This window comes from Chiloscyllium punctatum, chromosome 50 (genome assembly GCF_047496795.1).
Source record: "Chiloscyllium punctatum isolate Juve2018m chromosome 50, sChiPun1.3, whole genome shotgun sequence".
Taxonomy (NCBI): Eukaryota; Metazoa; Chordata; class Chondrichthyes; order Orectolobiformes; family Hemiscylliidae; genus Chiloscyllium; species Chiloscyllium punctatum.
In genome coordinates this window covers 48,771,406-48,781,433 of record NC_092788.1, presented here as the reverse complement: position 1 = coordinate 48,781,433, position 10,028 = coordinate 48,771,406, and positions in this window count along the sequence as shown.

Here is a 10,028-nt window from a genome sequence, read left to right as displayed (position 1 = left end):
GATCTGCTTCTCCTGCTTCTGTGATCTACAGCACTACGTGAATACACAGTTTCGAGGTGCAATATCTGCAATGCAATTTTGCTGTCTGTTCCCCAATTCTCACTAAGACCCATTCACCCATCAGCCCTGCACTCAGTGACCGAACCTGGTTTCTGATGTGGAAATACTTCCATTTTCAAACTCTTATCCTGCTGAGGGTCTCTCTCCCCGGGTCTTGCTTACAATCTGACACATTCCGCAAAAGCATTTAACTGATCTTAATTCAAATATTTAATTCACCTAAATATTTTTCATTGAGAAATACCAATCTGCTGTGTTTAAAGTGAATGTGTTTCCCCTGTTTCTTTACCTGACCATGATTAAGAGCTCTGTAGTGTCAGTGATGCCAGCCTTATGTAGTTTCAGAGCCAATGAATTCTCTGGAGTCCCAATCATCTTCACCACATTGTATATTTTCTCTTTTGGTTTGATGCCTTATCATTCATGGCTGCCTTGTTCTCCCTTGAGTATGTTTCAAGTTCTTTGGGTTGCATTTCTGGTATTATATTCCGAATTTATCCCCAGAACCTCCTCCCATTGCTGCTCCATGGTCTTTCCTGCTCAGTTCCCCTTCCAATTAACTCTGGACAGCTTCGCCCGCATGTCTTGGTAGTTACATTGCTCAATTATAACCACATTACATCTTGAAAGAGCATTAGATATAAACCGAAAGGAGGAGTTTTGGGAGACGGGACACGAAGAATAATTGGTGGATTTCTTAACTAGATACAAAGGGAGAACGAGAGAGAGGATAGAGATCTGGAGATCTGGAAAATGAGAAAGCTACATTATCGAAAGAAGTAGATGAACATCCCCCAATGTTTTGGCAATGCCTGTGTGCTGTGGTCCTTGGTACAGTGCATGTACAACAGAGTAATATGTTCAAATGCTGAGTCTGATGCCAGAATATTTATCTCCAATAATATGACAGACACTAGCTTTGGAAAGAACCCACCAGGCCAACATATTGAAGTCCCGGTAGAAAGGGGATTAACTGAAATAAGTTGGGACACCAGAATCAAGAATTTGGAGCACACATCCTGGTAAGAATGAGAGATTAGAGTTGGGAATCCCAGAAAAGGAGGGTTCGTTGAGAGGATCAAATCATGTTTTAATGTTTTACCAGTTTTATACATCATATGCATCATTTTTCGTTAACTGTGTCTCTGTTGTTTCTTTACAATGTGTTGTGCACATATGAAAAATGTGACTTATCTGCACACACACATTGATTAAACAGTGTATATAAAATAGTTTTTCCACCATTGAAACTGTCCTGTTGTTGTGTTACGAGGATAGATTAGATTAGATTAGATTACTTAGTGTGGAAACAGGCCCTTCGGCCCAACAAGTCCACACCACCCCGCCTCAGGCAACTGACTGTGTGGAGTTTGCACGTTCTCCCCGTGTCTGCGTGGGTTTCCTCCGGGTGCTCCGGTTTCCTCCCACAGTCCAAAGATGTGCAGGTCAGGTGAATTGACCATCCTAAATTGCCCGTAGTGTAGGTAAGGGGTAGATGTTAGGGGTATGGGTGGGTTGCGCTTCGGCGGGGCGGTGTGGACTTGTTGGGCCGAAGGGCCTGTTTCCACACTAAGTAATCTAATCTAATCTAATCTATCCTCGTAACACAATAACAGGACAGTTTCAATGGTGGAAAAATGATTTTATATACACTGTTTAATCAATGTGTGTGTGCAGATAAGTCGCATTTTTCATATGTGCACAACACATTGTAAATAAACAACAGAACACCAACTAGCCACCAAAAGACATGATCCACTATCACTATGTTCCGTACATACAGACAAAGAAGGGCACCACTTTGACTGGGACAAAGCAAACACACATACTAAGACACGCAAGGACCTTCTTAGAGGAATCGTATTATAACCAGAAGTCCATCAATAAACGCATCAATTTAGATCCTGTCTACATTCTCTTTTTAAAAATAACCGGAAATGACATCACCCACTTTAAGAAACCAAGACCTATAAATAGAGAGGTGGGATATCCCACCAGCACTTCAGCAGATGCTCCCACTGATGATGTCACCTCGTCATGGTGACGAAACTTCTGAAAACATACCTTCAAGCTCAGCGAGCTTACTTGCACAGATATAAATTGTTGTTTGTTGTTTATTAGTGGAATTTAGGAGTTCTCTGTCGCTCACGTTTTGACAGATTATGATGTGAGGTGAGCTTTTCTAGGTGTGTGATTTTAATTAACAGAGGGGTTCGACATTGATGTCATAACAGTTTGGGGCCTTGCCGTGTGGCACTTGGACCGATCTGAACAGATTTGAGATACAACAGGTCGCAGCAAATTCCAACTCATTGCAATTAGTGACTTTGATCTTCAAATAAAACCAGTGGGAAAATTCGTTTAATTTTGTTACTTGTGGTTGGTTAAATGAAAAGTGAGGGAAATGGCTGTTCACATTACTAAAGAGGTTCCCAAATTTTCCAAGGAAGTTTAGAAAGACAGAAGAAGGAGGACATTTGTTAGAATTAGCAAATAGGTTGGAATTGGGTTCAACCAGGGAGAAAAGGGAAGCTGAAATTGTAATGGAGTTGGTCAAGCATTTTGATGTATCAGAGAAACAGGCAACTGCAGTAGAGTTATAAAAACTTAAATTGCAAATGTGGCAACTGGAGTTAGAAGATAAATAAAGGGATGGAAACAGAGAGAGACGAAAGAGAAAGAGAGGAAAAAGAAAGAGAGAGGGGATTTGAAATTCAGAAGTTGGGAATTAGACAAGAAATTTAAATTAACAGGATGGAGATGAAGGGAGAACGTAGGGATGTATACAACTAGGTTAGTAACTTGCCATATTTCGTTGAGAAAATTGTCAAACCCTTTTTCATTTCATTTGAAAAAATGGCTAGGCAGATGACGTGTCCAGTGAACTTGTGGGTAATGCTAGTTCAGACTAAGCTGATGGGCCCAGCTGGTGAGGTATGTGCAGCGCTGTCAGATGAGGGGTCAAGAGATTATCAAGATGTTAAATTGGTTATTTTGATTGGTTATGAATTGGTACTAGAAGAATATAGACAGAAGTTCAGAAAAATAGAGACGGAACCAGGTCAGACTTATATTGAGTTTCAAAGAATTAACCACAGTCATTTTGACAGGTGGGTGCTGGCCTTAAAAATGGATAAGACCTGTGAGGCTTGAAGGGAGATTAATCTGCAGGAGAAGTTAAAAGACTCACTTCCAGAGATAGTAAGAATTCATGTGACTGAATAGGAAGTTCAAGAAGTGAGAAGCACGGCAGAAATGACAGGTAAATATGCATTGTGGAATGTGATAAAATTTAGCTTCTGGCAGGAATTTCATCCTGTGAGGGATAGAAATTGGGAGAAGGGACAATCACACATTACAAAGCGAACAGTAGCTCACAATATTTTACCACAGGGGAAGAAAGAAGCCCAAGGGGGTTGAAAGGTGGTGAAAGGCCTCAGGTGTTCTCACTATAAGGCACTGGAACACATAAAATGACAGTGTTGGTGGTTTAAGAAGGGCACAGGGAAAAAGTTGTTTTCACTGCAGTAAGCTGGGACACACCGTGCTGGGCGTTAAAGGAAGACACTTTGGGGAAAGATGCGGTCGAAGAGGCTAAGCCCAGTGGCATTAGTGAAACTGGTAAAGGAGACCCCAAGTGGAGCCGAGGAGCTGCAGGAAATTGCACAGCCGAGGCAAGGGCTGGGTATGGAGGCAGTGCCTGATCTCTCAAAAGAATTCACCTCTGTAGATAAAGTTTACTCAGAAAGAACAGGGGGAGAAGGACAAGAAGTTATAATTTTGTGAGATAGGGGATCTGCTCAGTCTGTAATAGTTGAGAAGTGAGGCGCCAGAAAAGCACAACAGATCAGGCAGCATCCAGACAGCAGGACAATCGAATATCAGGCAGAAACCCATCGTCAGGAACATGGTGGGGGGACAAGGGGGCTGAAAGATAAATACGAGGGTAGTAGCTGAGCTGATGGAAGGGTCATTGGGAAGGCAATAAGATGATGTAGGTGGGAGTGATATGTCGGAGGGTAGGGTGAAGTCGATAGGTGGAAAGGAAGATGTCTAGTTAGGGCAGTCCAAGAGGGCAGTGCTAGGTTGTACGGTTGGATCTGGGAGAGGTTGGTGGAGGGGAGATTTGAAATTTGGTGAAGTCAACGTTGATGCTGTACAGTTTGAGGGTTCCAGCTGTCCTACCACTGATAGGAGTCCTATCACCCTCCTCACCGACCTATCACCATCACACCCCACTTGCATCTACCTATCGCCTTCCAAGCTCCCTTCCACCCAGCTCCACCCCCACCCTCCCATTTATTTCTCAACCTCCTTCCCCCTCCCTTACCTCCCACTTTCCTGATGAAGGATTTATGCCTGAAACGTCAAAGCCCCTGCCCCTCGGATGCTGCCGACGTGCTGTGCTTTTCCAGTCCCACACTTTTCAACTCTCATCTCCAGCATCTGCAGCCCTCAATTTCTCTCACCCTCTAATAGGAAGAGATGAAAGTTTTTTTCACTCTTTCTGGCATGTTAATCAAGAGTGTGTTAATTTGTGGAATGGGGACAGAAATTAAGTATTCCCTTGTGTAACATCAGGATGGAATGCCAAATCAAGGTTGGGGAAGTAACAGTGACAGTGAGTAACAGAGTGTCATTTCCAGGAATACAGTTTGTTCTTGGGAACGATTTAGCAGGAGGCGAGGTGGGAGAGGCACCCCTTGTGGTGGAGAAGCCAAAGGAAGACTAGGGAATTGGTGAGTTAAAAGAAAATTACCCAGGAATTTTTCCAGACTGTGTAGTAACAAGATCCCACTGTCATAAGTTACAGCAGGAAGGAAAAACGAACGAAAAAGACAAATGGTTTGATGCTCAGTGAACTGACCCCCTGTTTGATGCAACGGTGCAGGAAAAACCTGAACAGGCAGAGGACCAGGCAGGGGGGTTTAGTCCAGAAAGGTGAATGGACTTACAACAGATATATACTCACACATTCACACACACATACACATGCACACACACAGAAAAGGAATCCGAATATATGGTTGAACGTTATTAACTTAAAGATAGAATCATAAAATTAAAATGGAGACCCCGATAGGTTACTGCAGACGGGAAATGGGCCGAAGTGCACCAGATTGTGTTAGCAGTAACGTACAGTGTTACGGGTAGCTCATAAACTAACTGCAGACAGTCACTTAGATGTACAGAAGACTCAGGCTAAGGTACAGAAGTGTTTCTAGTGGCCTGGAATGTACAAGGACACTGTTAATTTTTCTTGTACATGACATACATCCCAAATGGTAGGTAAGTAACAGGCAGTAATAAAACCAGAACCTTTCTTGCCAATTCCTGCATTCGAAGAACCTTGCACGTGGGTTATGATTAATTGTGTAGCTCCCCTTTCTAAAGTAAAAGTGGAAACCAATATTTGCTGACTATATTGGATGTGTCTACCAGATTTCCAGAGGCAATTCCATTATTGGAGTGTCAAGGCAAAAAGGGAAGTGGAGGAGTTGGTAGCTTTCTTTACTCGCTGTGGGCTGCCCAGAGAGATTCAGTCAGACCAAGGGTCTCATTTTATCGCTCAGCTGTTTAAGGAAGTCATGGATGGCTTAGGCAGACAGCACTTCAAATCAAGGGCATCCTATCCTGAATCCCAGGGAGCCTTGGAAAGTTAGCATCAGACGCTGAAGACTATGTTAACAGCGTACTGTCAGGGTTGGCCAAATGATTGTGATAAAGGTGTCCCATTAAATTGTTTGCCATTAGAGATGTCCCAAATAAATCTACTCACTTTACGTCTGTTGAGTTAATATTCGTACATGAAGTGAGAGGTCCTTTGAAATTAATTAAATATAAATTGACAGGACCGAAGTTGGAAATCTCACACCTGGATTCTGTGTGTGAGGTGAAGGAGAGAGTAGATGGAGTAGGTGAGTTTGCTAAATAGTATCTGAAGAGAACAGCATAGAGTGAAGCAGGTGGCAGATAAAAACTCAGAAACTTTGAAGATTTCCCGTGGGGATGACGTATCAGTATCGCCACCAGTGGTAGGAAATCCCTTCAAAGCCAGGTTTAGTGGCCCCATTCAAATTTTTTAAAATGTGGAGTCAGTTAAACAATCTAGTAAAGATACCAGAGATGACAAAAAAAAAACTTTATCGAGTATTTCATATGGATGAATAATGCACCAGCCACATTTCAGACTCAGAAACAGAGTTGTGGCCATATGAACAAATTGTGCAGCTTATCTGTATGATGTAGTGATCTTTAGCAAGTGATTGAAAGCACACATGTTACAGTTGGCAGAACATGCTGAACGATTACAAGAAGAAAACTTGGTAATAAACTTAAAGAAAACAGAATTCGTGAAGGTAGAGGTGATGTTCTTGGGACATTACATTGGCCATGGAAGGTTGACCCCATGGAACACAAAGACCGAAGGGCTTTGAGTAATTTCCACAACCATCCTCGAAGAAAAAGGTGCTTCGATTTTTGGAACTGAGTGGATTCTATTGGAAGTTTGTTCCAAACTTCAGCAGCGTATGGGCACCACTGATGGATTTACTAAAGAAGAACACAGAATTGTGGTGGACAGAACAATGCCAGGGGGTATTTGAGAATTTTAAAGCAGGATTAATCAGCGTACGAGCTTTAGCTACACCAAATATTTTGAAACCCTTTGAAAATTGTGTTTGATGCTCGGGATATAGGGGTCAGAGATGTATTGATACAGAAAGAGGATGATGGAATTGAATGGCTAATTGGCTACTTGTGGAAAAAACTCAATATCCACCAGAAAAAAAATAAAAAATCTCCATTATTGAACAAGAATGATTAAGTTTCACACTGGCCTGACAATATTTTAATGTGTATATGACAAACAAATTGTCGGAGATGGTTGTGGACAATGACAAATCTCTCGCATTTTTTGGAATATTTAAAGACCAGAATATGAGACAATTTCATTGGAGTCTTACCTTACCGACTTTAAACTTACAAAATGTACATGCTGTGGCCCCTACAATGTGATAGCAGATGGGTTTTCGCGGATTTAAAGGAAAGCAGTGTAGATAAGATTTGACTTATTACAGTGTTGTATTGGTATGCAGAATTAATATGAATGATATAACTGAGATTAATACTTTTATATTTCATATAGTTCGGATTAAGAATTAGAGGAAAAGAAATGTAGCCATCTTTTCAGTCTGCTGGTTCATTTTATTTTCTGAAGCGGGAAGATGTTATGAAAACAAAAACATGTATGGGCACTTTAAGACAGATCGGGTTTTGTTGAATAGAAATTAAAGCCACAGATGCCAGCTAAAGGTCACACTGTTCCACATGTCACCATTAGCTGAGAAATGGATACCTGAGTGTTGGTTGCTGTTTTGACAGCCATTCAAATCCAACCAAAGAGTTTAAATAATGCTCAGGATACCAGAAACCAACAGAATTTGAATATTATTGTTTGGACACCTGGACAGCAATCAAATTATGAGAATTATTATATCATGGGGAGTATATAAACCCAGCATTTTGAAAATAGAGGGAGAGCCACTGCCATCCAACAGCAGAGTAACTGCTGTAGAGCAGGAGTGCTAACTGGCCATCTCAAACACTCTCTATCAAAGACACATGTTCATGTAAACCTACTTGCAATAAAAAAAATGACGAAGGGAGATCAGCAGCTGAAAGAGTGAACACAGCGGGGAAGATAGAGACTGAATGGTCTTGAGATTTTAATGTTTCGTATGTGGGTTGTTGGAACAGCATATTTTTACAGAGTTGGAGTCAGATAGTAAGTGGCTAAGAAAAGAGGGGCTTGTATTTGTGAATAGTTGTTGTTTAGAGTTCACTATTAAAGTTAAGAAACTAACTTGATAATTTTTGTTTAAATAGTGGAATGTAGGAGATCTGTGTCACTCTTATTTTAACAGATTACAAGGTGAGGCAAGCTTTTCTGGGTGTTTGGGTTTAATTAACAGAGGGGTTCGAGTCCACCTTGAAAATGTCCATCCACGCTAAACCCATTTCCCTGCAGTTGGCCCATATGCTTCCAGTCCTTTCCTATCCACATATTTATCCAAATGTTTTTGAAATGTTGTTAATGTACCCCCCTCAACCATATCTGCTGGCAACTCATCCACGTACCAGCCCTCTGTATAAAGAAGTGGCCCCTCAGGTTCCCTTTTATTCCTTCCCCTTTAACCTTAAACTGATCCCCGCTAATCCTCGATTCTTTACACCTTGGAAAAAGACTGAGAGCTTAACCTATCCATACCCCTTGTGATTTTATACAGCTCTATAAGGACTCCCTCAGTCTCTTACACGCTAAAGAAAAGGTCCTAGCTTGTCTAACCACTCCCTATAACTCAGACCATTGGGTCCTGGCAACGTCTTTGTAAATTTCTTCTGCACTCTTTCTAATTTAATAACATCCTCCCCATGACAAGGTGACAAACCTGAAGACAATACTCCAAGTGTGGCCTTACCAAAGTCCTGTGTAACTGTAACATAAGGTCCCAACTTCTATCCTCAATATCCTGCCTGATGAAGGCCAATATGCCAAAAGCCTTCTTCACTTCCCTGTCTACCTGTGACTCCACTCTCACAGAACAGTGCACCTGAACACCAAGGTCCCTCTGCCCACTGCACCCCTTAAGACCCTCCCATTCACCACAAAACTCCTACCTTGATCGGAGTTTCCAAAATGCAAGACCTCACGCTTCTATATTAAATTCCATTTGCCATTTCTCGGCCCATTTTCCACCTGGTTAAGGTCCTGCTGCAATTTTTGATAAACATCCTCACTGATCATGCTCCCACTTATTTTAGTGTCATCTGCAAACTTACTAATCATACCTTCTACATTCTCAACCAAATCATAGATAACAAACAGCAATGGACCAAGCCTCCGGTCTGACAAACATCTTTCCACTAAACCCTCTGATTCCGACCATCAAGCCAACTGTGTATCCAATTGCCCAGTTCCCCCGCATTCTACGAGATGTAACCTTCCTGAGCAGCCTGCCATTTGGAAACTTATCAAAGGCCTTACTGAAATCCATAGAGACTACATCTATCACTCTGCCCTCATCAAACGTCCTGGTAACTTCATCAAAGGTCTCTAAGAAATTTGGGAGGCATGATCTCCCACTCACAAGTCTATGCTGACTGCTCCGAATCAAACCCTGTGTAAGTAATGGGTGCAGTCAATGGTATGCTGTCCTTCATTGTAAGATGATTCGAGTACATGAGTAAAGCCATCTTCCGGCTGTTGTAGAGCCTTGCTGAGAGAGCATTTGGGGCACTCTCTACAGATTTGATCTCCTTTGTAATAAATGATTCCCTTACCACAGACACGGGTGACGGTAACATGGGGAAAGAGTGAAGAAGCTGAGTGTTTAATCTGTAGAGCTGTGAGAGATGAAGAAATGGTGATCCTGAAACACGAGGAGTGGCAGCGATCAGTTATTTCCAAAACATACATTGATAGGGAGAGAAATTCCATACTTTACCCAGGATTGATTGGTTTGATTTATTGTCAAGTGTACCTCAGTACAGGGAAACACTTTATTTATGAGCAGTGGAGGAAGATCATAGTAAGCATGGCCAGACAGATCATAGGGTGGAAATAGACTTGGACAGAGTAAGGATTACAGGTTACACTGCACAGGACATGCACTAGACAAGATCAACATGAACAAAATCACCATTATTTGAACTTAGAGAGTCCATTCATCAGTCTAACGTGACTTTCCTCATAGTTTATTTGCCTAAATTAACTCTCCCCACGTTATTGTGCAGTCAGCGTGTGAACCCTGGACTGAACATCAGGTTGCTCACAATCCCCAACAGCAGCCACAATACCTCCGTCTGAAACAGGTAGCCATTCCCATCAGCTTCCGCCCTGCATAGAGAACACCAGTCTGTCTTCGTGGAGATGGAAGATGCCTTCTTAAGACTTCACACAAGACATA